The sequence below is a fragment of the Fukomys damarensis genome, unplaced genomic scaffold, assembly GCF_012274545.1.
Source record: "Fukomys damarensis isolate Sample0158 unplaced genomic scaffold, DMR_v1.0_HiC HiC_scaffold_23, whole genome shotgun sequence".
NCBI classification, from domain to species: Eukaryota; Metazoa; Chordata; class Mammalia; order Rodentia; family Bathyergidae; genus Fukomys; species Fukomys damarensis.
The window spans coordinates 13,504,733-13,530,625 of NW_022900935.1; the positions used below are offsets into that span (position 1 = coordinate 13,504,733).

The 25,893-nt window shown below is 42.2% G+C and overlaps 1 long non-coding RNA gene across 4 annotated transcripts in view; it reads left to right on the plus strand.

The window, feature by feature from the left end:
• Positions 1-10,296: 10,296 nt before the first annotated feature.
• Positions 10,297-25,893, plus strand: part of LOC104876965 — a 228,846-nt gene continuing 213,249 nt past the window's right edge. For all 4 annotated transcript variants that reach the window (XR_004518552.1, XR_004518550.1, XR_004518551.1 and 1 more), the window contains exon 1: positions 10,297-10,472. This is a non-coding gene — a long non-coding RNA (uncharacterized LOC104876965). The remainder of the gene's footprint in view (positions 10,473-25,893) is intronic.

Here is a 25,893-nt window from a genome sequence, read left to right on the forward strand (position 1 = left end):
CATTAAGAATTTTTATTTTACTCATCCAAAGTGGTCAAAAATTGAAAACCTTCATGCTAAAATCAGGAACAATACAAGGATGTCCACTATCACCACACCTGTTCAATATAATTCTGGAAACATTAGCCACAGCAATTAGACAAGAGAAAGAATTAAAAGCAATAAAGATAGGAAAGGAAGAAGTTAAACTGTCATTATTTGCTGATGATATGATACTCTACATAGAAGATCCAAAAAACTCTGCCAAAATACTTCTAGACTTAATTGACAGATTCAGTAGAGTAGCTGGATACAAGGACAACACTAAAAAATCAATAGCCTTCTTGTACACAGATAACAGACTCACTGAGAGTGAAACTAGGGAAACAATCCCTTTCATAATAGCATTCAAAAAATGTAATATCTAGGAATAAGTGTAACAAAGGAAGCAAAAGACCGCTACATTGAGAACTACAATACTCTGAAAAAAGGCATTGAAGAGGATATAGGAAAATGGAAAGACATCCCTTGTTCCTGGGTAGGAAGAACCAATATAGTGAAAATGGCCATACTTCCAAAACTGCTATACAGATTCAATGCAATCCTGATTGAAGTCCCAACAATATATTTCACTGAACTAGAATCCAAAACTTCATTTGGAATCAGAAGATCCCTAGAGTAGCAAAAGTGATTCTAGGCAACAGAGACATGGCAGGGGAATATCACAGTCCCCAACTTGAAATGACGAAGCCACTGTGATAAAAACAGCATGGTACTGGCAAAGAAACAGACCTGAGGATCAGTGGAATAGGTTAGAAAATGCAGAAACAACTGACATGCTCAGCTACCTCATCTTTGACAAAGGATCCAACCATCCTCACTGGAGGAAAGATAGCCTCTTTAATAAATGGTCTTGGAAAAATTGGATTTCAACTTGCCAAAGATTAAAACTAGACCCCTGTATTTCACCATGTACTAAACTAAAATCCAAGTAGATTGAAGATCTAAATATTAAAACAGAAACACTAAACTTGCTGGAAGATAAGTTAGGTAGAAGTTTTTAAGATATCAACATAGGAAAAGACTTTATGAACGAATTCTCAGTAGCATGGGAACTAGCACAAAGAATCAACAATTGGGCTCTCATTTTTTTTCTTTCCATTAAGTTTATTGGTACATTTAAAGCAAACAGTAAAGTTATATTTGTCATTGGGATCATGTACCTTTACATGATATATCTTGGTTCTTGTTTATTTCCCATACCCCTGCCCTCCCTTCACCCCCTTCACCCTTCCCTATATACAAATACTTTGTTTCCATTTTTTCACATTTTTTCTTTTCCTTTATTTCCTTTCCTCTCCCATTTCCACTTCCCCTCTAGCCATTTTCTTCCCATTTCACACTCCCAATTATAACATTTGAAACTTATTTACACTTTTAGTTTTTCAACTGGAGAAACTATTTGGCATTTACTCAAGTGAGTCCTATTTGTTTAACTTAAGAGTATAGCCTCAATGTGTATCCATCTAGCTATAAATGCTTCTAGTTTCTCATTCTTTATGGCAGAATAGTACTCCATTTTATAGAAAAACCACAGTGATATGTGCTCACCCATGTTTATAGTGGCACAGTTCGTAATAGGTAAAACTTGGAAACAGCCCAATTGCTCATCAACCGGAGACTGGATAAAGAAGATGTGGGGTTTTTTACTCAGCCATAAAGAACAAGAAACTAGCGATATTTGTAGCTAAGTGGATGCACATTGAGGCCATACTCTTAAGTGAAATTAATAAGACACAAATGTGTAAATACTGAATAGTTTCTCTGGTGTGAAAAACTAAAAGTGTAAATAAGTATCAAAATGTATAATTGATATTGTGTAATAGGAAGAAAAGGTCTAAAAGAGTAGGGGAAGTGGGAGGAATAGGGGAAAGGGAGGAAAAAGGGAAAAGAAAAAATATGTGAAAAGGAAAAACATAGAAACAATGTCTTTGTAAACACGGAAGGGTGGAGGGGGTGAAGGGAAGGCTGGGAATGGGGAAAAATGAGAACCAAGATAAGTCATGTAAAGGTACAAGATCCCAATGATGAAAGTAACTGTATTATATAACTAAAATGTATCAATAAACTTAATAATAAAAATTTTATTTATTTTTTAATAATGTACTTCTCTTCATGCATTATATTAATTTTTTCCTTTTGAATTTCCTAACATGTTCCTAATAGTTATTTTAAATTCCTCAATTGCCAATTCCAATAATTGGTCTTCTGTGGGTCTGCTTCTACTAGTTGTTTTTTTCTTGATTATGGGTTATATTTTCTTGTTTTTTCATCTATCTTGTTAACATTTTTATTGTGTACCTGATATTACTGTTTTTACAGTTGATGTTGAAGTACACATTTTGATTTTGTATGTATGTATGTATGTATGTATGTATGTATGTATGTATGTATTTATTTTTGCAGAAAGCATACATCATTTTCTCCACCAGGTAGGATTCAAATTTCATTAGGACCTGAATTGAGCTAGGGCTAGGGACAATTATAATTGGATTATATTGACTGCTGGTTTGAAAGAGGACCAAGGACATATCTCTTTGCCTTTCTTCTGAGTCCATGACTCCCAAGGGATGGACTCTTTATCTCAAGACTGTTCTGGAAGCAATTTGAGCTATGATTTCACATAGATTTGCTTATTTCTGAACCAAACTCCAACACAGTCTCAAAATTCAAGAGCCACAGTTGTGGCTCATAGTTGTGTTTCTTCCACTGGATATTCAGCAAAATTCCAGAATGGGGCCATGTGCTTTGTTTTTGTGTTTGGGATTGTTCCAGTTTCTACTATTTCTTGCCTCATCACACTGTCATTTGGAAACTGTTTTTTCTTATTTCTGAAAGTGCCTTCTGTCCATGGCAGACCTGATTCTCTACCCTCTTCAAGACAAGTTCCTGTCTTGTGTGAGGAGGCCACCGTTACCTTCTATTTACCTTTTCCTCTCTGGAATGCAGTTTAACAAGGCTTCCTTGCTTGCACTGCCCTTTGATAGTTCTATACTTTATTTTTTTTCCTTTCACTCTGGGAGTATGGATTACATACTAAGCAGAAAGAAAAATAATCCTCCTGCTCTCCATTCCAGAGTGTCATCCTCCCTTGATAATGTACATTTGCATCTTTGCTTTGAGATGGAAGGAAGGCCTACGGACAGCTGGAGACCATGCTATCTTCATCTGTCAATCACCCAGGAAAACCCCACTCTTCTTTCCAGCTCTTCTTGCAAAGCCTGCTGCCGCCTTGGTATAGATGCTGTGAAATAGGCCTGAGAAGATGTTCAATATCTCATTTATTTCAAAGAAGCCACTTTGTACACTTTGAGCTTCTTTCTCTTTCTACCCAACAGATACATTTACATACATTTGTAATTCCCTCTTTTCTGATTTAGTTACTTGTTAAATGCCCTATGGGGGTTTTTCTATTTAAAGGAAACTTGTAGTTAATCCTTTTATGATATAACTAATGAGAGTAGGAAGTCACCTCCCACTTCTACACACCTATATCCACTCCACATCTTGAGTACAATGTGAAGAAGAGCTTAGACGTATGAGTCAGAGAGATCTGAAGTCAAACTCTCTCCTAGTCTCTTAGCATGTATGTGACTGAACTTCTGTTTGCCTCAATTTGATCATTTATGCAAATTGTTCTTGCTGCTCTAAATGTATTTCCTTTCTATCTTCCCTAATTGGATTCTACTCCTGATCTCAGCTGAAGGACCACTTCCACAGAGAAGGTGTTCCTGACCTCCTTGGCTCGGGCACATAAGCCTATTTTATATTCTCAGAGCCCACACACCTGTCCTTGGCCACAAAAATCACTTTATATTTATTTGGCTATTGGTTTAGTGTCTTCTTCCAAGAATACAAACTCTTCCTTATGTGATAGAAACCAGAGATGTGCACCCAGTGCTCAGGTTTTGACACTGGGTAATGAAATCCACCTTACCAGGCGGGGCTCTGGTGAGGGCTACGTGAGTCAGTATGAAGATCTCTTCATTTGGCTCCTTTTAGATCCCAAGCAGGAGTGAGGAGGAGTGGCAGAGTGAGAAATGAGACAATGGAAGGAGTAAAAGCAATGTTTGTGAGTCACCACTGTGGGTAGCTCGGGCTCAGTTCTGCTGGGAACTCTGAGAAACTGTGTAGAACTTACTTTGGAATTTCTGACATGAGAGGTGATGACGCTGGGCTAGTTACTGACCCACTCCTGTGTCTACTGTGTGAGGGTCTCTCCTGGGGCTTCGTCTCCCAGGCACTCAGCCGCTCCTGTCCAGAGTGTATCCTTAGGCAGAAAGATGTAGGAAGCCAGGCACTGCATGTAGAGGGACTGAATGCAGAGGACTTACAGGCAGATGGGGTACTTCTGTTACCTGACAAAGGGAAAGCTCTCTGTGTGGAGTCAGTGTGTATCGAAGCTACTTCTGTAAATTTCACCCTCCTCCCATCTTCCACAGCTACATTCTCCCCAGCATAACTGCACAGTTGCAGAGCTTATACCAGGGCCTCAGAGTGTCCCTGCTTTTTCCACTGACCAAAGAAATGAGAATAGGTGGTCAGGCCCTGTTTGGCTGGGGAAACCCTTCTCACACCGATCTTGGTGACAATTGGGGAACACAAGCACCACTTTGGTGTGAATTGTCTGGAGAGGGGTGAGGTGTTGATCCAGCCCTCGCCTGAGACACAATTATACAGGGCATAGCCGAGGCAAGACCTGCTGCTGAGTCAGAGCTTCCAGCCCAGCTCCTGCACTTAGCAGGTGTTTAATAAATGCCTACCGAGCACCAATGAATCCACCACATCCGAGGCCATACCATAAGCAGGACCATCATTAGTAAAGACATACTGACATTTTAAAAGATTCGTAGCAATAGGAGTGTTTTGCGACAATAAAAATATCTATTTCTTGGAGAGATGAGATAGGATGATTCTAATTCCCAGAATATAGGATGAAGGTTTCTTTATTTTTCACAGTGAGATGATGATTTCTTGAACATTGGTGCTGCCAAATTTTATCTGTGATTTAAAACACCTATATTACAAACAATGCTGGCAGAACATCGCCTCTTAAGAATGTAGAGAGCTGATTCAGCCCTCCCTTCCAAAAGGAGTAGGGGAGGGAGTTGGGGGAGGGAGAGGGGAAGGGGAGCAGAGATGGGGATGTGGAGAGAGAGGGAGGGAGGGGGAGAGAGGGAGGGAGAAGATCCTTTTTAGCTTTGTGCGCACCAATGTTGTATTTTCATAGGCAGCAAAGGAAGGAAGTTTCCATCTCTTGCTTGCTCTATCTCTTCCCTATGGCGTCTCTGCTTTTTGGCTTCTGAGTGTCCCAGTTTTCTTGCTCACCCCTCTCTGAATCTTTTCTGTCACAGGCCGTTTATCTGCACCATTCCTTTTCCACTTCTGTTTTCTTCAAGCATTGTTTTTATCTCTTTTCGTATCTGCTTCTGTTCTGAGCCTTCCTCTTTTCCTTTCCTGTATTTTCCTGGTCGGTCTCTCTCTCCCCCTCCCCGTCCCTCTCCTCCTCCCTCTCAGAATTTCTCAAAACACCAACATATTTTAAATATTATCAGAAACGGGATGGCATAGCTTCAGTCTGCCTCCCTTTTAAGCAAGGAAATTACCTGTTTCCCCCTTCTGTGGCCTGTAGAAAAAGGTTTGCAGCTCCTTACCTGGCTTTGACTTGGTCCCTTGAGTCTGTGATTTTTCTCAGGCTGATACTGCCAGGAAGCTTTCCCGGTGGCCAGTGGCCAGGGTGGCCACATGTCCTGGGGTCTGACACACGTGGATGCGGTTCCCTAGGAGACCAAGACCATCGTGTCCTTTTATTCTGAGTAACTCATAGCACAACATACCAATGTTGCATATGTTGTTCTCCTAATAGGTTTGCTTTTATATTTTTATGTATCAATGAAAGAATAAATTCTATTTAAAAGTTTAGGAAATATTGGTTTGAGGCAAAAATGCCAAGTTTGGATGAGTTGTTTCAAATTAATTGTATTACCTCCACCTGTCATTCTGCCTTTTTTTATTTTGGTTTGGTGTTTTGAGACAGGGTCTCACTATGTAGTTGAGACTGACCTGGAACTCACTATGTAGCCCAGGCTGGTCTTGAACTCGCAGTGATTCTCCTGCGTCAGCCTCCCGAGTGCTGGGATTACAGGCATGCGCCACCATGCCCGGCTCCGTCATTCTGCTTTTTAATTCCAAGTTCAAACACCTACCAAGTGACAGGCAAATTCCTTTAGCTCTTGATCCCTAGGCTTTCCAGTTGTAAAGTGAGGGTGATAACTACTCTGAAGGACTGTTTCTAGAGTTTAATGATGTGGTGGGTGTGAAGTTCTGAACACACTGCTTGGAACAGAACCATAGCTACAGTGGGGGAAATAATGCTGCCCTGTCTTTTTTAAGCAATAGTTTTAAGTGTTAAATGAAGTAACAGTGAAGAATATGGTGTGAAAAAGTATCATCATGTAGCAGGGTGGGGTGGTTCATACCTGCAATCATGGCACTCTGGGAAGTTGAGCCAAGTGGATCACAAGTTCACACCCTGTCTGGGCAACTTAGTAAGAACTTTTCTCAAAAAAAAAAAAAAATTAAAAGGGCAAGGGATGTAGTTTAGTGCAAAGGTCTTGGGTTCAATTCTCAGTACCACAAAACAGACAAACAAACAAACAAGTACTGGGCACTCTATCAAGTTTATCCTTATTAGGAAAATAACTGTAATAGCAAACAATTATTGAGTACTTACAACTATATAATTTAAAAACTGTCTAAAGTGGGGATTATCTGCTTTACAGATGAAGAAATGGAGTTTCAGGCAGGTTAAAGGATGAACAACTCAAATATAAAAGTACAATTTATTTATTGTTTGGTATGTGCCAGGCACCATACTAAGATCCCTACACACATTATCCTACTTCACTTCACAGTTGCATAAGATAGCCATTCTCTCTGGCATTCTTGTTTGTAGATGACAAAACTGAAGTTTGGAGAAGTTAAGTTATTGGCCCAAGCTCATGTGGCCGGAGGCACAGTTTATTAGAGACCAAAACTTGTTCTAGAAACTTCCTGCTATCCCTCCGCACAGCTTACTTGAGGGCAGAGCCTCATGAAGTCGGGGATATAAGCAGTTCTCTTCCTGCTTTTCCTGTTCCTCCCCAGTTCATTTTTCCTTTTCTTTATGCCCTTCCTTCCTTCCTCTCTTCCTCTCCACATCACCTCTTATTCTTCCCTTATATCTTTCTGCCTCTCCTCTTAGCCTTCTCGGACATCCCCTTTTTCCTCCTCCTCCTTTTACCCCTTCCTCTGACGTTTCTCTCCCTTTCCTCCTTTTCTCTTTCCCTCCCAGGTCCCCTCTTCTCCTGTCTTCCTGATTCCCCTTCCCCCTCGCTTATGCCACCCCCCCTTGCTGCCTCCAGAGCGATGCTGCCTTCTGTTGCTATGGAAACACCTCAGCCCTCTCGCAGCCTTTTCCTGGATCTCAGCTGGCCAAAGACCAATGGGAGAAGCCTAATGACGTGGCACCAGTGTCTGCCTCCTCTCCTCTGTCTCACCAAGACCTGAGGAACTCCCTGCACTCTCCAAAGACCTGACCCTCTACCCCTGGAAGTGTTAAGGGAAGAGACAAGAAGGATTATCCAGCGCTCAAGGGCAGGCCTGGCCATGAGTTTGTGCAAAGTTACCTTTACTGCCACCACCAGTGGCATTCACAAGAGACTTTTGTGCTTAATATGGCCTGGCAAGAATCCTCTTTGCCTGGCACCCAGCTGCACACATCAGGCTCCGAAAAACTGATTTGTGCCAGTCCCTTCTCAGTCAGGTGTCAAGTTGTGATCATATGATTTATTTGCCAGGTACTTTGTCTTGGTAAAAGAGTTCCCAGCTAGAAATCATTATTTAGCTTGGCCTTCACTCTTGCTGGATGGCTGGGAGATTCTCACTGGGAACTTGTCACATGGAGAGGTCCCAGCCATAATGCAAGCCAAATCCACAGAGCTATGAGAGTGCTGGTGACTTCTGTCCCCTGTCTTTCTGCAGAAAAGCTCTGTCTATGGACTCATTCTTCTGCAAGGAAAAATGTTTTCCACTTGGGCTTATTTTCTGCACCTGTGGGAACCACCCACAGGGAAGGGAAACTTAGAATACTTTGACCACATTCTTCGACCTCTTGCTCCAGGGTCCTCTGTGGCTTCATTCTTTTGATTTCAATTTAGAGAACATATTTAGATCACTAACCATGCACAAAAATGCACCCAGCTGGTATAAAGGCCATCTTTACAACCCAGTGCAGTATTTTGTAAAGCAGCAAGCCCGGATTACCCCCACTCCGTAACCCTCGAGTCTGCTCCATCACAGTGGAGGTTGCCCGGTCTGTCCACCGCCACTGGGACCTTGTTCGCATGAGCCAGCATTTCCTGCGGCAGCAACCTCCATCTGCCGCCAAGTCTCAACACCTCTCCGCAGCAAGCATTTCCCTCCTGCTCACATTATGCGAGTGTTGCTGGTCAGCAGTAGCTGTCCTTGGTTCTTCTGGGCTTTGCTAGGTTTGGCTCAGCTCCACCGATCTGTTATTTGGGGGCCCTGGCTGAAGGGGAAGCTCTCGTCTGTGACCCGCTGTTCTCATGGCAGAGGCAGGAGCTCAAGGAGAAAGAGATAAAACAGCAACTCATTGAAAGGCTCTGCTCGGATGTGGAGTAAGTCCTGTCTGCTGGTGCTCACAAGCAGAGCAAATCACGTGGCTCAGCCCGACCTGGGGCAGGAAGCAGGGCTGCTTACTAGGAGGGAGGGAGGAAGAGAGAGCTGTGAGCAAAGAGTAGAAGCCACTACAATTTCAAAAACAGTTGTAGACCAGAGTGAGTCTTTTTCTAGCACTGTTCTCATTTTACTTTTGAACTATTTATTACCTGAAATAACGAAACTGTGCAAGTTTGGAGCCAGCCCAGGCATGGATTAAAATCTAAATTTTTTAGCTTGCTAGCTATGTTCTCCGGGCTGGAGAATTAACCCCTGTAAGTCTCAGTTTATGCACCTGCAAAGTGGAAATATTAACATGCTTTTCATGTGGCTGGGATGGGGATCAAATCGTACTACTCAGTACTAAGCACATAATACATATTATTATCATATACAAGTGAATAAGTTATATTTTCACCAAACTAAATAACAGATATTACTTACTCTCTGCTGCTTTTTCCTACTTAACCAACTAGACAAGGTGATGTGAGGCAAAAATAACAATAGCAAACGCTAACAGTTAAGTGGCTCTTACAATGCAGGAGATACTGTTTAAGGACTTTTATGTATTCTAACTCAATCTTCACAAACCTATGAAAAACAGTCATCCTTCCATATCTGTAAGCATTGCCTCTTCAGATTCAACCAACTTCAGATAAAAAATAATTGAAAATATCTGCACTTGTACTGAATATGTATAGATCCCCCCTTGTTGTTCCCTAAAAAACAAAGTATAAGAACTATTCAAATAGCACTTACAGTGATTAGGCATAGGTATCTAGAGATGATTTAAAGTATACAGCAGGATTTGCATGGGCTATGTACAATTGCTACACTGTTTCATATAAAGGACTTGGAACTTTAACATCTGTCCCTGTAGATGCTGAGAGAATGCTACATTGCCACTATTAGGAATACTACTATTATCTGCACTTCACAGATGATGAAACTGGTACAGAGAGACAAAAAAGCAGTAAAATAGTTTATTTATAATCACATAGCTTCCTAGCTGAGCCTGAACTTCCTGAACTTGAACCCAGGCTGTACAGCTGAAAGCCCACATTCTTAGCCATTATGTTCTCCTAGTTGGTCTAGGTGGGCAGCGGTGATACAGGGATTGTGAAGAGCCTTGGGACCGTGGATATGATATGTAAGCCCAGTTTTTTAGATGGAAAGAAAATCTGGGTAGTCATGTGACTGAGTTCAGTATGCATTTGGACATAATAAAAGGAGTCACGGGAGGCAATAGCAAGCTACGGAATCTGTGGGGCCAATGCCGGCAGTCAGCGGGGAGCATGATCCGATGGGGAGTTGACTGGATTTCCTGGAGCAGAGGGTAACTCTTCCTTTCTAATCAAAAACCCCAAGCATTGCTAGAACAAGGGCTCTTTGGAAGGCAGGTCTTCAGGACTTCAGGGTTTACCGGTAGCCTGTGCAGTGCTGTCCACTTCTGCACACAAAAGCAGTGAGACAGAAACTTCCCTGGGAAGCATCCTCACTGCCCTTCAGGGCAGTAAGAATATTGTCATACCAGCAGACTCCAGAAGCCTGCAACATCTGCAGAAAGGGAGGAGCAGATGAACACTACAAGGGACACTGCAACTGGTATAGTCACCGTCACTTCCTCCTGCTAGGCCAGGAACGCACCACCATCTCACAGCAACTGAGGAGGAGACAGCAGCAACTGCCTGACTGAGTCTGGGTCTTTACATCAGGTAAGCAACTGCTTTCAGCTGGATGTGGATGGAGTGTGTCCCCTAAGAGTTCATGTGCTGAGATTTCATTCCCATCATGTGTTCTTAAGAGAATATACTCTGAATCTGACTATAGTGTTTAGAAGTTGGGTCTGTTGGAAGTGATTTGGATTAAATAAGGTGATCAGGGTAGAGCTGTCATAATTTAATACTGTTGGCTTTGTAAGAAGAGACCAGAAAGGGTGTGCTCGTGTGCATGCATGCACACACACACACACACACACACACACACACACACACACACACAAACACACACACACACAAACACCCATGCTTCTACACCACTAAGAAATGTAGCTTTAAGGAAAAAGAAAGTTGCCCTCGATCACACACACACACACACACACACACACACACACAAACACACACACACACAAACACTTTCCTGCTTCTTGTCCTGCACTACCTTGGAACTCTGTCAGCAAGAAGGCCATCAGCATAAGCAGGTCCTTGAGCCCCCAGAACTGTGAGTTAAATAATCCTCTTTTCTTTATAAAGTTACCCAACCTCATGTACTTTTAAAAAAAATAGTAGTGAAAAAGAAACTAACATACCTCTCACTCACATATCCTAGGACATTTAATGGGGTACCTTGGACATTCCAGCCTTGGTGATAGCAAAATTCTTAATCTGTGGCTATCTACTCACTAATTATTTCTTTCTTCTTTCCTCTTTATTTGCCTTATCCTCAAACATAACTTAACTCGTAAATGTGAGTACTGTTTGGTTTCATTTGATTTGATTCATGGATAAGGCTTTTGACTCATCTTCTGGATCTAGTCCCAAACATCAGCTTGCTGGGCCAGATACTCTGGTCTGGCCTAGGCTCCTTGGGCACCAAACACTACTCTACTCCCAGTCAGGCACCATCCTTGGTTTCACCAAAGCCTCTTAGGTCGCTGATAGCCTGGAGCACAGGACCCAAACTCAATGGCAAGCCATGTAGGAATGGCATTAGCTCAGATTCACTCCTTTGAGCATTGTTGTACCCATACTCGCTCCTACCTCTACACTGGAAAGGTACTTTTTGGGAAGGAATTACCCATATACTTTCTGAAAGAAGGTATTTCTCCCTTGGTAGACTTAGTTGTCAAGAGAATAGTACATACTTGCTTCTGCTCTATCTGCCTCGGTCCTTGAGCCAATGAAGGCCCAGCCTGGAGGGCCATTAAGAGCCCTTGTACCCTACTGAGTAAATCTTCAAATCTCAGTTGCCCTTATATCTCATGTGCCCAGTGCATGTTTATGCTCTGGTGCCCAAGGAGGAACCAGGCTTCAGTCTCAGGTGCTGTACCTGGAGTCTAACTGCCTCCTGTGCAGTTCCTTGGTGTCTGATTTTGCTCTGGGACTTGTTTTATAGGTCCATAATCTAGACCAGCTATTCAGGTCCTGATTCTCTATCTTACTATGTTCCTTGCCTCTTATACATAAGGTACATCATTTCTCTGATGTGTATATTGCCTCTACTGTCTCTCAGATTTGCTTAATGGTACATTCAGATCTATGACTTAGATGCCCATCAGGTGCCAGAAAATGTGGCCACCTAGAAAGGCCACTGAGACATTTTGGGTAGTGTGTTAGTTACTTTTCTCTCATTGCTGAGACAAAATACCTGACGCCCAAAGTTAAAGGGAAAGAGTTTATTTAACTCACAGTTTGTAGAGGTTTCAGTCCATAATCGGCTGGCTCTAAGGCAGAGTGGCACATGGCAGAGGGGTGTCACAGAGGAGAAACAGTTCATGGTGCCCACACAGTAGCAAAAGCAACAAGGGACCTTAGCAGTGTCTTACTGCCCCTTTTGTCTTATCCAATCTACTGGGATTAGGGCGGTGCCGAAGCATTGTACTACTTTAGTAATCATACACCCTTAATCCCAGCATCACAATTCTAGATTCAGCCACCTCTGAAAAGCCACCTAGGACTTCATGAGACTTTGAGGGGACATCTAGAACCAAACCATAGCAGGTAGGCTATTAAATACATCAGACTACACTTCCTGGATTTCATGGTTTAGGCAGCTGGCCTCTTCTTTCAGGGAGCGAGTTCCTCATCCTCGGTGACTTCTCCAGGAAAAATCTCAGCAAGCTCTTCTCTCCCCAGCATGGGCTCTTAGAATCCTCACTGTCCTGTCAAGGCACGTGGTTATACCATCTCCTTAGATGGGGCTCGTCTTAGATTATTAAATTGTCAAATTTAACAAGAATGAAACATCACATTTTCCATCAGATTAGCCAAAATGAACATGATTGACAATGCCTAGGAAAGGCTGTAGGGAAACATATTCCTAGACAACATTTGTAGGACTGTATATTAGCACATATTTTTACTCTTTTTTAGCATAGTTTGAAAATATGTATCAAAACTTTGACCTCAACAGTTTTTCTTCTAGGAATTTATGAGAGAGTTAATTCGACACATTTTCAAAAACACATATGTAGGAGAATTTTCCTTTCATTGATGTTTTTGGTTGCTGCAAAAAATGAGGTTTGCCGAATAATTTGTGTTACAAAGGAATACAATGCAGCTGTTAAAGTGCTTGTTAGGGGGCAACATGCACTGATATGGAAAGATCTCCACACCAGATTGCTGGATAAGGAAGCAATTTACACAAAAGCTTATCTAAGATAATCGCACTAAGTAGATTTGATTTGTGTGTGCATGGACAGATGTGCGTGTATATGCATGTATTTGTATGTCTATATCTATATGTATTTCAAGGAGGCCATAGTTTAACAGTGATGGCAGATTACATCAAGGAGACATTTATGAAACTGTATCATAGGGAATTGCAGAGAGGAGACAGGACTGATTCAGGAAAGTCTTCCTAAAGTGACAACTAAGTTGGGCACTGGAGGATGAGTGTAAGCATTGAAAGAGGAAGATGTAGAGATCCACATGGAGGTGTCTGGTAAGTGGTTGGATATAGACCCACTGTTGGTATGAATCTCCGAGCTTAGCCACAACTTAGGCCTAGAGAGCCTTTTACACAAACTACTGAGATCACTGGCCACAACTCACAGAGGATGCAGAAAACATCTCAGAAATGAGCCCTGTAAGTGGATCACTGAGTAAAAGGTAGACTTGGGTGGGAGCATGGAACTGGGCCATGTGCCATTGTGTGAGGCAGAGAAGCTCCACCTGCTCAAAGGAACTTTCCAAGTTCTCCCTCCTTTGTTTGCCCTGCTGTGCCCTACAGCCAAATGACACTTGGTCACACAATCCCTTCCATAGTTAAACTTGCACTTTATTAAAATTGCTCTGAATAACTCGGGGGGGGGGATTGTATCCATCTCCATTCATCTTCAGTGGCTTTTACACCTCACTCGACATAACTGTCTCTTTTGATTAAATCTCCATTAGGGCTCTGTTCCATATTCAGCAGCTCTATAAGCCAATTAACCCAGCATTCCATAGGTTAGGACAAAGAGCAGTGCTTCTGCAGAGAGAGAGAGAGAGAGAGAGAGAGAGAGAGAGAGAGAGAGAGAGAAGGGAAACGTTTTTTCTCTGCTATGGCTACAGCTAACCAGCACTGTATTTATCATCAGGCTCTCATTTCCCACACTTAATCTAAAGAAAATGGAAAGGACACCGCCAGCAAGATGCAATGTCGGGCTTGGAAAGACTGTGCTTGGCCTACCCATTGTGTCAGACTCCATAGCTGAGATGCAGTTTCTTGAGGCCCATGTTGTTGGGCAGTGATCGTGGACCTTCCAGTTCCTCCCTCTCCTTAATCATTCACAAATTTCCAAGGACACTCATCCCTATGCCCAACCCCTCCAGACCCTGCCACGCATGCATGTTATAAGCCTATCTCTGTTGTTCTAAGCCTAGTCAAGTCTTGTGGCCCTAGATCAGTCATGGCCACCCTCTAGAGCTTTCAGTGATACATTGTGGCACATGTACCGTAGGTTTGCTATCATGTGGGAGAAATAGTTCTGGGTAGGCCTTAGGTCATGGCCCAGTGGGTCTGGATATCCATGAATCACCAATGTTCTGCTTGGCCATAAACCATTCCTCTGTTACGATTTGAATGTGTTCCTTAAATTTCATGTATTGAAAACTTAATTCTCAGTGCAACAATGTTGAGAGGTGGAACCTTTGAGAGGTGAGTAGGCCATGATGACTATAACCTCATGAAAGGGTTAATGCCTTTATCTTGGGAGTGGGTTCCCTAATGAAGGGATGAGTTTAGCCCTCTTCTCTCTCTTGTCCTTCTGCCTCTGCCATGGGATGATATAACAAGAAGAAGCTTGCCAGATGCAGGCCCTCTGAGATTAAACTTTCCAGGTTCCAGAGCTGTAAGAAACAAACTTTTGTTCTTTATAAACCACCCGCTCCCTGATAATCTGTTATAGCAGCCCATAGTGGACCATATCAACTTCTCATCCTGCCCTTGCTGGAGTAAATTATAAGACTGGCTTTTGGTAACCCTTTTTAAGGTCTGGAGCTCCTACATGCTTTGTACTCTCAGATTGGGTGCCAGGAACCCTATCTTTTCCCCAGTTCTGCTAGTTCCTTTCACTGAGGGATGGACCCAGCTCTCTATGCTTGGGAATGGGATGGAGTTCTTTCTTTTTTTCAACTTTAATTGAGTTTATTGGTACATTTTAGGGATACAGTACAGTTACATTCATTGTTGGGATCTTGTACCTCTACATGACAAGTCTTGGTTCTCATTTTTTCCCCTTGTCCCTGCCCTCCCTTCACCCTCTCTCTCTTGTCCTTCTGCCTCTGCCATGGGATGATATAACAAGAAGAAGCTTGCCAGATGCAGGCCCTCTGAGATTAAACTTTCCAGGTTCCAGAGCTGTAAGAAACAAACTTTTGTTCTTTATAAACCACCCGCTCCCTGATAATCTGTTATAGCAGCCCATAGTGGACCATATCAACTTCTCATCCTGCCCTTGCTGGAGTAAATTATAAGACTGGCTTTTGGTAACCCTTTTTAAGGTCTGGAGCTCCTACATGCTTTGTACTCTCAGATTGGGTGCCAGGAACCCTATCTTTTCCCCAGTTCTGCTAGTTCCTTTCACTGAGGGATGGACCCAGCTCTCTATGCTTGGGAATGGGATGGAGTTCTTTCTTTTTTTCAACTTTAATTGAGTTTATTGGTACATTTTAGGGATACAGTACAGTTACATTCATTGTTGGGATCTTGTACCTCTACATGACAAGTCTTGGTTCTCATTTTTTCCCCTTGTCCCTGCCCTCCCTTCACCCCCTCCTCCCCTCCCCATCTACAAACACTTTATTTCCATCTTTTCATTATCTCACATTTTTTTCTTTTCCCTTTTTACCCTTCCCCTACCCGTCCCACCTTCCCTACACCTTTAGCTCCTTTCTTCCCATTTCTCAATGTCAGTAATCTTATTAGGATCTTCTGTATTATTGCAGATTATTCACACCAGACAAACTATTCGGTATTTACACATGTGTGCCTTATTTATTTCACTTAGGAGTATATCTTCAATATGTATCCATTTTCCTATGAATGAATCTATTTTCTCATTCTTTATGGGTGAGTAATATTCCATTTTATAGAAAAACCACAACTTCTTTATCCAGTTTCCAACTGATGGGCAAATAGGCTGTTTCCAAGTTTTAGCCATTACAAACTGTGCCGCTATAAACATGGGTGCACATACTTCTCTGTGATATGATTCTTTTAGTTCTCTTGGAAAGATACCCAGCAGAGGGATGGCTGGGTCAAATGGAATCTCCAGTCCAAGCTCTTTGAGGTATCTGGCATGGAGTTCTTCATGGAGAGACAGCCTCTGTCCATGTTTTATTATTGCCTGAAGCTAAAGAATCCTACTATTTCTAATATCCTAATATTCCAACAACCTGAATGGATGACTGGGCTGAATGTGGCAACTTTGATCAAGCAGTCATGTCAGGTCTTGTGCTGAGGCTAAATTCATCTGACTGGGATGGGGTCAAAAGGGAAAAGCAGGACTGCAGATCAGCCCAAGCCCTGAATGGGAGGACAAGCTGATTTGGGGCTGAGTCCTTCCAGCTGCTTAGAATGGATCCACCGATCGTCCTCTGCCTGCCTTATAATGGGAACAGAAGGCAGGTCGCCCAAGGTTGTTTCCTAGCAAGTGGTGCTGGAAGGATGGTCTTCTCTGTTGTCATATAAAGCAAGGCTTTAAAGGAGCCCTGGGGCATAAAGAGCTGATGGCAGCATCTGGGTGCATCTCCTGAGCCTCCTGAAAGTGCCTGGGTAGAGGGATCTAGTGTAGACCTCTGGAATCCTTCAGCCTAGTCCTGTGAGCCCTCAGTAGAAGACCAACAATTGTTTGCAGCCCAGGAAGGGCGTGTGTCTTAGATACTTTGCTTGTTGCTGAGACAAAATATTCAACACCCAGAGCTCAAGGAGGAAACGTTTATTTCTGCTCACATTCTGAGGAGGTTTCAGTGCATAATCGGCTGGCTCCAAGGCAGGGTGGCATGGTAGAAGGGCATCACATGGGAGAAATAGTTCTGGGTGGACAGATGGCAGCAAAAGCAAGCAAACAATGGCAGCAACCTTCTTTCTGTCCTTTATACTCTTCCCAGACAACACGCCTTTAGCAGGGGTAGGGCTCACAGCTGGGCGGACCGTTCCATTATCCATACCCAGAACTTGCCAAACCAACCAGAGAAATAATTTAGTAACCATGCACCCTAAATCCCACCATCACACGCTTACTTTCAGCACTACACACTCTAGCTCCAGCAACCTCTGAAAAGCCCCATCTCTGACTGCCTGAGGCTGGGCACACAGCCGTATAAGTGTGTGGCTGCTCAGGCCATCCGGCCTTTTCCCAGAGCTCCCACAGTTCATACAGACATCGCACTAAGGTGGGCCAGGTGCTTGGTTTGTGGCTACTTCTCCTCGTCCCTAGTGTTCACTCCTTGCAGTAGTGCTCCTCCCTCTACTGTCTGCAGGTCGGGGTTGTGCTTGACCCTCTCTCTGAGGCTTGGGAATTTTTGCTCCTTCACTGAGGAATCCCCAGGTTCGTCTCCGTGTTTGTTCTTTCCCCCATATTCAGGTCTCATGGATCCTAGATTTCATATTCTGGACCTTCACATCTCAAGGTGACCTCCTCCTGTGCTCTCCTCCTTCTGCCTGCCATGTCTGCTCATAAAACAAGTGAACTCAGTGCTGCATTAGTACAAGTATAGCTTCTGGAATGAAAGAGGTGACTCTCTCCATGCTGACTCTGTATGTCCCACGTAGGGAAGGCATGTGGTACCCTAAGGCTACCCGAGGAAGAGCAGTGCACAAAGCTGGACCATACATGGGGGCAGGTAGTGGAGGATGGGAACAAAATTGCACAGTGTTAAGAACACAGTTTCCTGTCACTTTCTGTCTCATTCTGCTGAACACTGACTACATGATTTCGGGCAAATTGATTCATTCCTCTGAACCTCAGTATTCTCAGTCATAAAATGGAAAGAACAATTATGGAGAGGGTCAAAGGAGATCACACGCGTTATCTGACACTTGGTAAGTGCTCAATAAATGACAGCCATTATAGTGAAGATGGCAGAAACACTCAGGGCAATTTTTATGAGGGATATTTGATTTTTTGTTTGTTTGTTTTGTTTAGCTTTTGGTACCAGGGATTGAACTTGGGTCCTTGCACTGAGCTAAATCCCTGGCCCATATAGGGATATTTGAGAGGACTGGATCAACTTAGAAAAGTCTTGGGGAAATGTGGTGAGGATTTTCAAACACTGGGGCAGTGCTCAGAGAAGGGAATCAAAACCAGTCAAGTTCTTGCTATTTTTGACACCCTGAGAGAATCATTTTCAACAATTCTTCTATACATACAAGATTAACTTCAGTAACAAACATAAGATAAAACACATAGTAACAGTGATCACAAAGGAAAAACAGACAGCAAAAATACTTCTTTAAAAATTCATACCAGTAAGAATACACAAATATTACAGAATAAAAAGGAAAAAGATAAATTGATTAATATTTTGTTATGATAGTAGAGGTTTTGAGAAAAAGGAAAACCAATCTATAGTATGTTACAGTGATAACTAATAACAGTACATTTTCCTGATGAATTCTTCAGTTCAAAAACAATTAATTAAAAAAGGAAAGATGAATTTCATTTTTAAAGATATTCTTCAAATTCAATATAAATGAACTAAAAATTACACTAAAATATTGCACTTTGCATCTATTTTACTATTTTAAAATTTAAAGACAAAAACTTCAAGTATTTGCACTAAATGTCAGAATTTCAGTTGCTCATTTTCTGAATTTTTTTCTGGTCTTTACTGTCGTAGGGCTTATTATAAATTTCCTAAACTCAGGGATATGTAGCACCACAGGGGTTAGAGACATGAAATATGCTCAAATCAAGTTGGAACTGGCCCCAGCCTTAAAAATTTACTCTAGAAATGAACATGTATAGCTGAGTTTGCATGAGTTGGGGGGTCAACTGTTACCTGGGACTTTTCCAAATTAGTGCTCATCTAGAACAGAATGTCATTAAAGGATAGGTAATAAAAGTGTGCTCAGTGAAAGCTTATTCCATAGTCATTATTATGAAAATCCAAGAGTAACTGTAATAATTATTTAGAATTTGACCAACAAGAGTTTTTGTGAAAGGGTAATATCTGACCACTGACATTGTTCAGAATCACCTGTGAATGGTGATAATAAAAAGTGAACTGATTTTTTTGGTCAGTTTTATTATTTTTACATTCTCTGTAGGGGATGTTCCTTCTTATTGTCCTTACTTGGGGCTGAGTTCTCCCGCTTACCACCCAACCTGTTCTGATAAGAATGGTGGACCCAAGGAAGAGAGAAGCCCAGTCAGGGATCAGCATGAGGAGGAGCGGTCCAACTCCTCCAAACGGAGTAGCCAGCCTTGGGAGACAGTCAATCTTCTGTCACAAAAGGAGCTCAAGCAAAGATGACCTTTAAGGTCTTTCCAACTTGGGGACTCAGTGACTCTCTAAATCTGGAATATGAATCAGGAATGACAGACTGGCCTCCCTCAGTTGTTGGGAGAGAGTTGGGGACTTAGCTGTGTCTGAAGCTTGTGTACAACACTCACAACTCTAGTGCCAGCTCCACCCTAAATCCCTGCTTTTGCCAATAACTGGCAACACTGTCTGTGACCAAAGACCAGAAAATTCCTGAACAGAGCAGAACAGAACAGAAATGGACAGGCTGGTGTGGCATTCAGGGTTACTCCTGGGAAGATGGTCATGTGGAGTCACCTAGATGACACGTCTTCTCTGACTCAGGTCCTTCTGTAACTCTGATCATCCTCCTGCCAACCCCAGGAGGGCTGGTGCTCCCAGCTGTTTGCACCCCAGGAGGAAAAAGCAATTTTAGAGAAGGAGTATTGACCCTAAATTTCCATAGTTATTTAATCCCCTGTGGGAGGCTCCCATTATCTCTATAGTACATGATATATTATTAATGGATTACTCTTTCAGCAAGCAAAGGTCATTTTTTAATGCTTTTAATGATTCCAACCTGGATTTTCCCTTCAGAGATAGTGTTTGCATGGCTCTGATGGTGAACATTAGCAGACAGAGAATGGATTACAACCAAGGGAGGCACTCGAAGGTATCTGCTTCCTCTTGGCGTACACGCCCATCTGGGTAGGCGTTCGGCTTGCATTTGCTGACACCTGCTTCAAGGCACAGGTAGGGTGAGGCACCAGAAATCTGAAGGTAGGGAAGCAGCCAGTACACTCAGGGCACCTACAAATACCTGTGAACAAATAAATGGCCACAGTGCACACTCTGATAGATGCCTTGATGGGGTGTGAAGAAATTGCTCCAGGAGCTCAGCAGATTGGCTAAGTTTGCTTTATTCATTTAAGTAAATGAAAATGGATTCTGGAGAAATCCAGCAAAAAGATGCTGGGATTTCTTTTGGGAGTCAGAGAAGATCTTTTTCAACAAGGGGTAGAATGGCTTTGGGAATTCCATAACTCTCTGGAGTACTGCACTTTATTGATTCCCTTCCAGTGACACCCTCCTCCTCAGCCCCGGGTCCACCCTACTCAGTCTCTGTGTCACTTTATGAAATCCAGATCCGGAAGAAAGGATCCGAGGGATTCACCTCGACTCAGGTATTCTTGGAGCAATTTGCAGAGAAAGAGTCATCATGGTGGGCCAGGCAGCACCGCAAGTGAATGAAGTGCCAACTCCAGCAGTATTAAAACTGGACCTCGAGTGAATTATCCCAGCAAAAGGAATTTTTTTTTTTTTTGTAAAGTCTTGGAAGAATAAAGACCATGGCGTCTGTCAAACTTTGCATGACTCTGTTGGGGAGGATCAACCATGGCAGATCGCTTCAGTGTAGACTGTAACACCGAGCTCCCGGGGTTTGAATCCTGCCTCCACCACTTACTGATCTTTAAAACGTTGGTGAGTTGCTAAATCCCTTGTACTTCAGTTCCTCAACTGTGAAAAGGAGATAATAACATTTACTCCATGGGATATTCAGGAGAGTGACGTCGATCAGAGCTGGCACATAGTAAACGTTCATAAATGTCAGTTATCATGTATGGAGCTTTAAATGAGAAAAGAAGAGGGGCATACAGGACTCTGTCCCCTGCTTCTCCAAAGTATCAGATGGCCATTGGAGTGTGAGAAGAAAATAAGAGGCTATATTTGCTTTTTAGAAAATGACACAGAAGGGAAGCTTTACTGGTGTTTAAGTGGAGTGGCACTGTTACCCCGGTTATCCAGTCATTAAACAGGGATGTGTTTTATAGGGTACCTGAGGCCTCCTGAGGGAAGAGTGGAAGTCCCCTCCCACCTGAAGGCTGTGGAGACTCTCTCTGGATTTCGCCTGATGAGCCACATGGCATTTTGCATGGCCTGGCAGAGGATAATGTTTTAAGTCACAGAATCTTTGGCTACTTTGTGATAAGAAGGGTAGTGATTTTGTGCCAGCCAAAGGGTGGCTGGATAGCTTGTTGAACTTATGAGAAGTATAATTTTCTTTTACAAAAAACCCCAAGTTTTCCAAATTTGCTGACCTTTACAGCGATGACAGGTAGCTGTTGTTATTAGATATTTTCAAAAAAGTAAACATCTGTAATCTGCCCTTTTAAGGTAAAGGTGACTTTCTTTTTAACAATGAATGAGAAAACAACTGCTTTTAAGAGGTTTCCTTGAAAGAAAACGCATTTAAAAACAGACTTTTGAAGTGTTTCCACCATTATATGACGTTAATGCCTAAAATAACGTCAGGATGTCATTTATAAAATCTATCAAATTTATATTTTATGAAGACTTGGAAACAGAATTTTATTAAGTGTTAAAAATCTTCTAAATAAAGAAATTCTAGAGGATTCCAAACACATTTGTTCAAAATATTAAAATGCCTCACCTTTGAATTTATTTGCAAGAGCAACTGATCAATGCATGGAAAATGGAAATCTACTGGGCAAATGTCCACAACATCCTTTGTAAATTTGTAAGTGGGAATGAAAAATGAGTCTGATGTGTAGAAAGTGGAACCAATAGTGTACAGCTTTGGTTTTGATCTCCTCTTTGGGATACATCACAGCCTACCAAGCTCCCCAAGCCATGGACAAAATAAACATACTTTCAACCTGACCTTCAAAAGATAATATAAAAAACTGCTAACGTAAGATTTTTGAAAGTAATGAAGCATTTGCAAGAACGGTTACATCATCCTTATTCTTTCAGTTAATGGCTGAAAAATCTTACGCATAAAATATAGTTTATAATTTTGACCTTTGTCTTTTCTCCCTTAAAATTTCTATTCGTGCCAAAATTCTACAGTACACTAGCACATTACATGCTGTGCATTAATTGTACATATAACAGACAAGTAAATAATAAGCACATTCACTATGATGTTACATCCTCAAAAAGTGTTCACTGATGGAGTGTTGATCATGAAAATTGGAAAACTTCAATAGGTGATGGGGATACCCTAAAGGAAATCAACATATGAGAGTAACAGGATAGATTTATGAATGCTTAACTAAGTACAATGTGTGACCTGGTAGTGCTACAGCAGGAAAATATCATTGGCCGGGCTGTGTACCTTACCTTGAACAGTAACATGCAGGAAGGGAAGCTGTGTGGACGTATGTTTGTGTGTGCGAGTTTGTGTTTATACACACTTGTGGTGGAGAGGCAAAAACAGATGTAGGCAGATTCCTTCAAGTGTGCACTTCCACATGCCTGAGATCCCACTGAGAATGATACTTGCGGAGGGTTACTCATTACAGGAGCCCCTAGTGATGGGATCACCCAACTGAGGCCATTTGACCAACGCAGAAAGAAACATTTCTTGTCTGCTGTTGCTGCTGTGGCAGTGACTTTAAGAAGCTGAGAGACACTTGAAGAGTTTTCTTCATGGTCACAGCAATAGTGGTATCTGGCAACAGAAACTGGCTGAGGAGCACGGGAGGAAGGCGGTCAGATGCTGCACACTTTGAAGTCCATTTCCTAGAAAGGTCTTTGATGAGCCTGGAGCTCCGTCTCTCCAGTGCCAACCATACAGATTCTCAAGCAGGGCTGGAAGATCCCTGTTTTACCCTGGGTTTCGTGCTGGGTTCTCTGGTGTGGAGAATAGACATGGATATGATCAAGCAACACGATGCGGCCTGATGGAAGTTGAAGCCTTGAACCGCTCAGTGATCAGAAGAATGGAAAATGTTTTTTTCCGTCTCAACCATTCTTCAGTCGTGGGACCTTATTCTCCAATTTGGGCTATAGTCTTCATGTCTATCTATAAACAAGGGAGTTTGGCAGTGCTGGTGCTTTTGATCCTCTCTTCCGGTGTCACATGTGATAAAACGCTCAATGCTTGATGGCAATCAGAGAGCTGCTTCCTTTGTTCAAGGTGTGCCTCAGTGTACCTTGCACCTTACCTTGTTCTGCAGTCATGGCTACCTCTGTCTCCATTTTTACAGAGAAAACTGGGAAATGATCTAAGGTCAAGAAGCTGGTAAGAAAAGTAGGACTCGAACTCTGATCTGTCTAACCTCAAAAGCTCAAATCCTTTGATACTACATCAGACGGTTGTGTCAGCATTTTGGCAGGTTATTCATGATGTAATTAGGCAGTGTTTCCCAATCTTTAAAAAAACTGGGCCAGGGATTTAGCTTAGTGGTGCTGCCACCTGCCTTGCAAGCGCAAGGACCTGAGTTCGATCCCTGGTACCCCCCCAAAAAAAAATCTTAAAAAAAAAAACTACTGTCCCTGTGTGTTACATATGGAACTCTCACACTGCCTTGTGGAGGTTCTTTTTTTAAAAATTTTTATTGGTACATTTTAGGTATACAATATAATGACATTCATCACTGGAGATTTATAACTATACAGGATGTATCTTATATCTTAATTCTTATTTTTCCCCATATCCTTCCCTCCCTCAACCCTTCCACCCTTCCCTATTTATGAAGTCTTTGCTTCCATTTTTTCATTTTCTCATGTCAATTCCATTCCCCTTTTCTCTTTCCCTTACCCCTCCCACCTCCACTTCCCCTTTGCCTCTTTTCTCCTTATTTCACATTATCTATTATACATTTTGATCCTTATTTACACTTTCAGTTTCTCACACCAGAGAAACTATTCAGTATTACACGTGTGTCCTATTTATTGCACTTAAGAGTATGGTTTCAATGTTCAACCGCTGAGCTATAAATGTCTCTAATTTTTCATTCTTTATGGCAGAGTAGTACTCTATTTTATTAAAAAAGCACATTTTATTTATCCAGTCTCCAGTTAATGGGCTATATTAGGCTATTTCTATGTTTTAGTTATTGCAAACTGTGCTGCTATGAACATGACTACCTCAAATGTAATGCTGACTTGGTGAGAATCATAGGTCCAGATTGTCTCTTAGGTCTATCTTGAATCTGCTAATTCAATGAAAAAGTTTGCATAAGGCATACAACCCTTGATGCTCAATTTCCAGACATCATTGCTAGATGTCTCTCCAGCATCTATTTCTCTGTTCCTTCTTTTAAAAAAGGGTCCAATCTCCCCTTTATCCATATGTGTGATTTAAACTACTCCCCAGCCACATAGGAAAATGGATACATATTGAGGATATACTCCTAAGTGAAATAAATAAATCACACATGTGTAAATACTGAATAGTTTCTCTGATATGAAAAGCTATAATAGTACATAAAATCCTAATGAGATAATTGACCATGTGAAATAGGAAGAAAGGGGCTAAAGGTGTAGGGAAAGTGGGAAGGGCAGGGGGAAGGGAAAAGAAAAAAATAGGAGAAAATTAAAAAATGGAAATAAAGTGTTTGTAAATGGGGAGGGGAGGTGGGGGTGGAGGGAGCGCAGGGACAAGGGGAAAAAATGAGAACCAAGACCTGTCATGTAGAGGTACAAGATCCCAATAATGAATGTAACTGCACTGTATGCCTAAAATGTACCAATAAACTCAATTAAAAAAATAACTACTCCCCAGCCAGAAGGGAGTCTTGATTGGCTAAAGCTATCATATTTTATTCATGTTTGCATATCACATTTTTAATCCATAATTATTGGTTCAGAGATGACCCATGACCCGAATTAATCCAATCAGAGAAAAATCTCAGCATTTTGTTTAGAATCTCATATTTGTAGTAGAAGTGAATATTATATATCACCAAGGATATAATAAAATCTCTAAAGAAAAGCTCTGGAAAACATTAATGATGCCGTTTCACCCAAATGGGAGGCAGCAAACCCATGAAGAACTTATATAGGTCTAACAAATCAAATAGAAAGGAGTGACTCGGGAAAGGGATATTTTACTCCTCACTCCTCTATGTCTCTGACTCTGACCTCCAATCTTCCTTACAGCTGAGACTCACCCAAATGTGCAATTCCTGTCTCTCTCAAACATCCCAGACCCATCTGAGCTGAGAGTAGGGGATGAGGGGTGTGTGTAGGGGTGAGGGCTCTTATCACTCTTAAGACAGCTTCAAGTCTAAGTCAGAGACCCAGAGGTGACCCAGAGACCCTGAAATGTCACCAGAGTCCCCCAAACCTCTTCTCAATAGTTAACATCCCCTACCCTCCACGCTCACAACATATAAGCTTTGAGACCCCTTGAAATAAGTTTCCAGGGACTTTTATAGTTCCCTAGACCCCGAGAGGATTGAGGCTGACCTTGCCTAAGTCCAGGATTGTGGCAAGTGCTTGCTGTGCACGCATTGACCTTAATGCTGATGTCAGAGACCTGCCTGAGTAACAGCAAACCCTGCCACTGTTCCTGGAACATCCCTAAGGCTCAAATATGCACCGCGAGGCCTTAAGTTGTTGTATTTTATCCTTCACCCCCATTTCTGTGGACAGTCAAGCGTGTCTCCCCGTGGAGGCAGGATGGTGACAGGTATGACCTGCTTAGGATGGACACAGA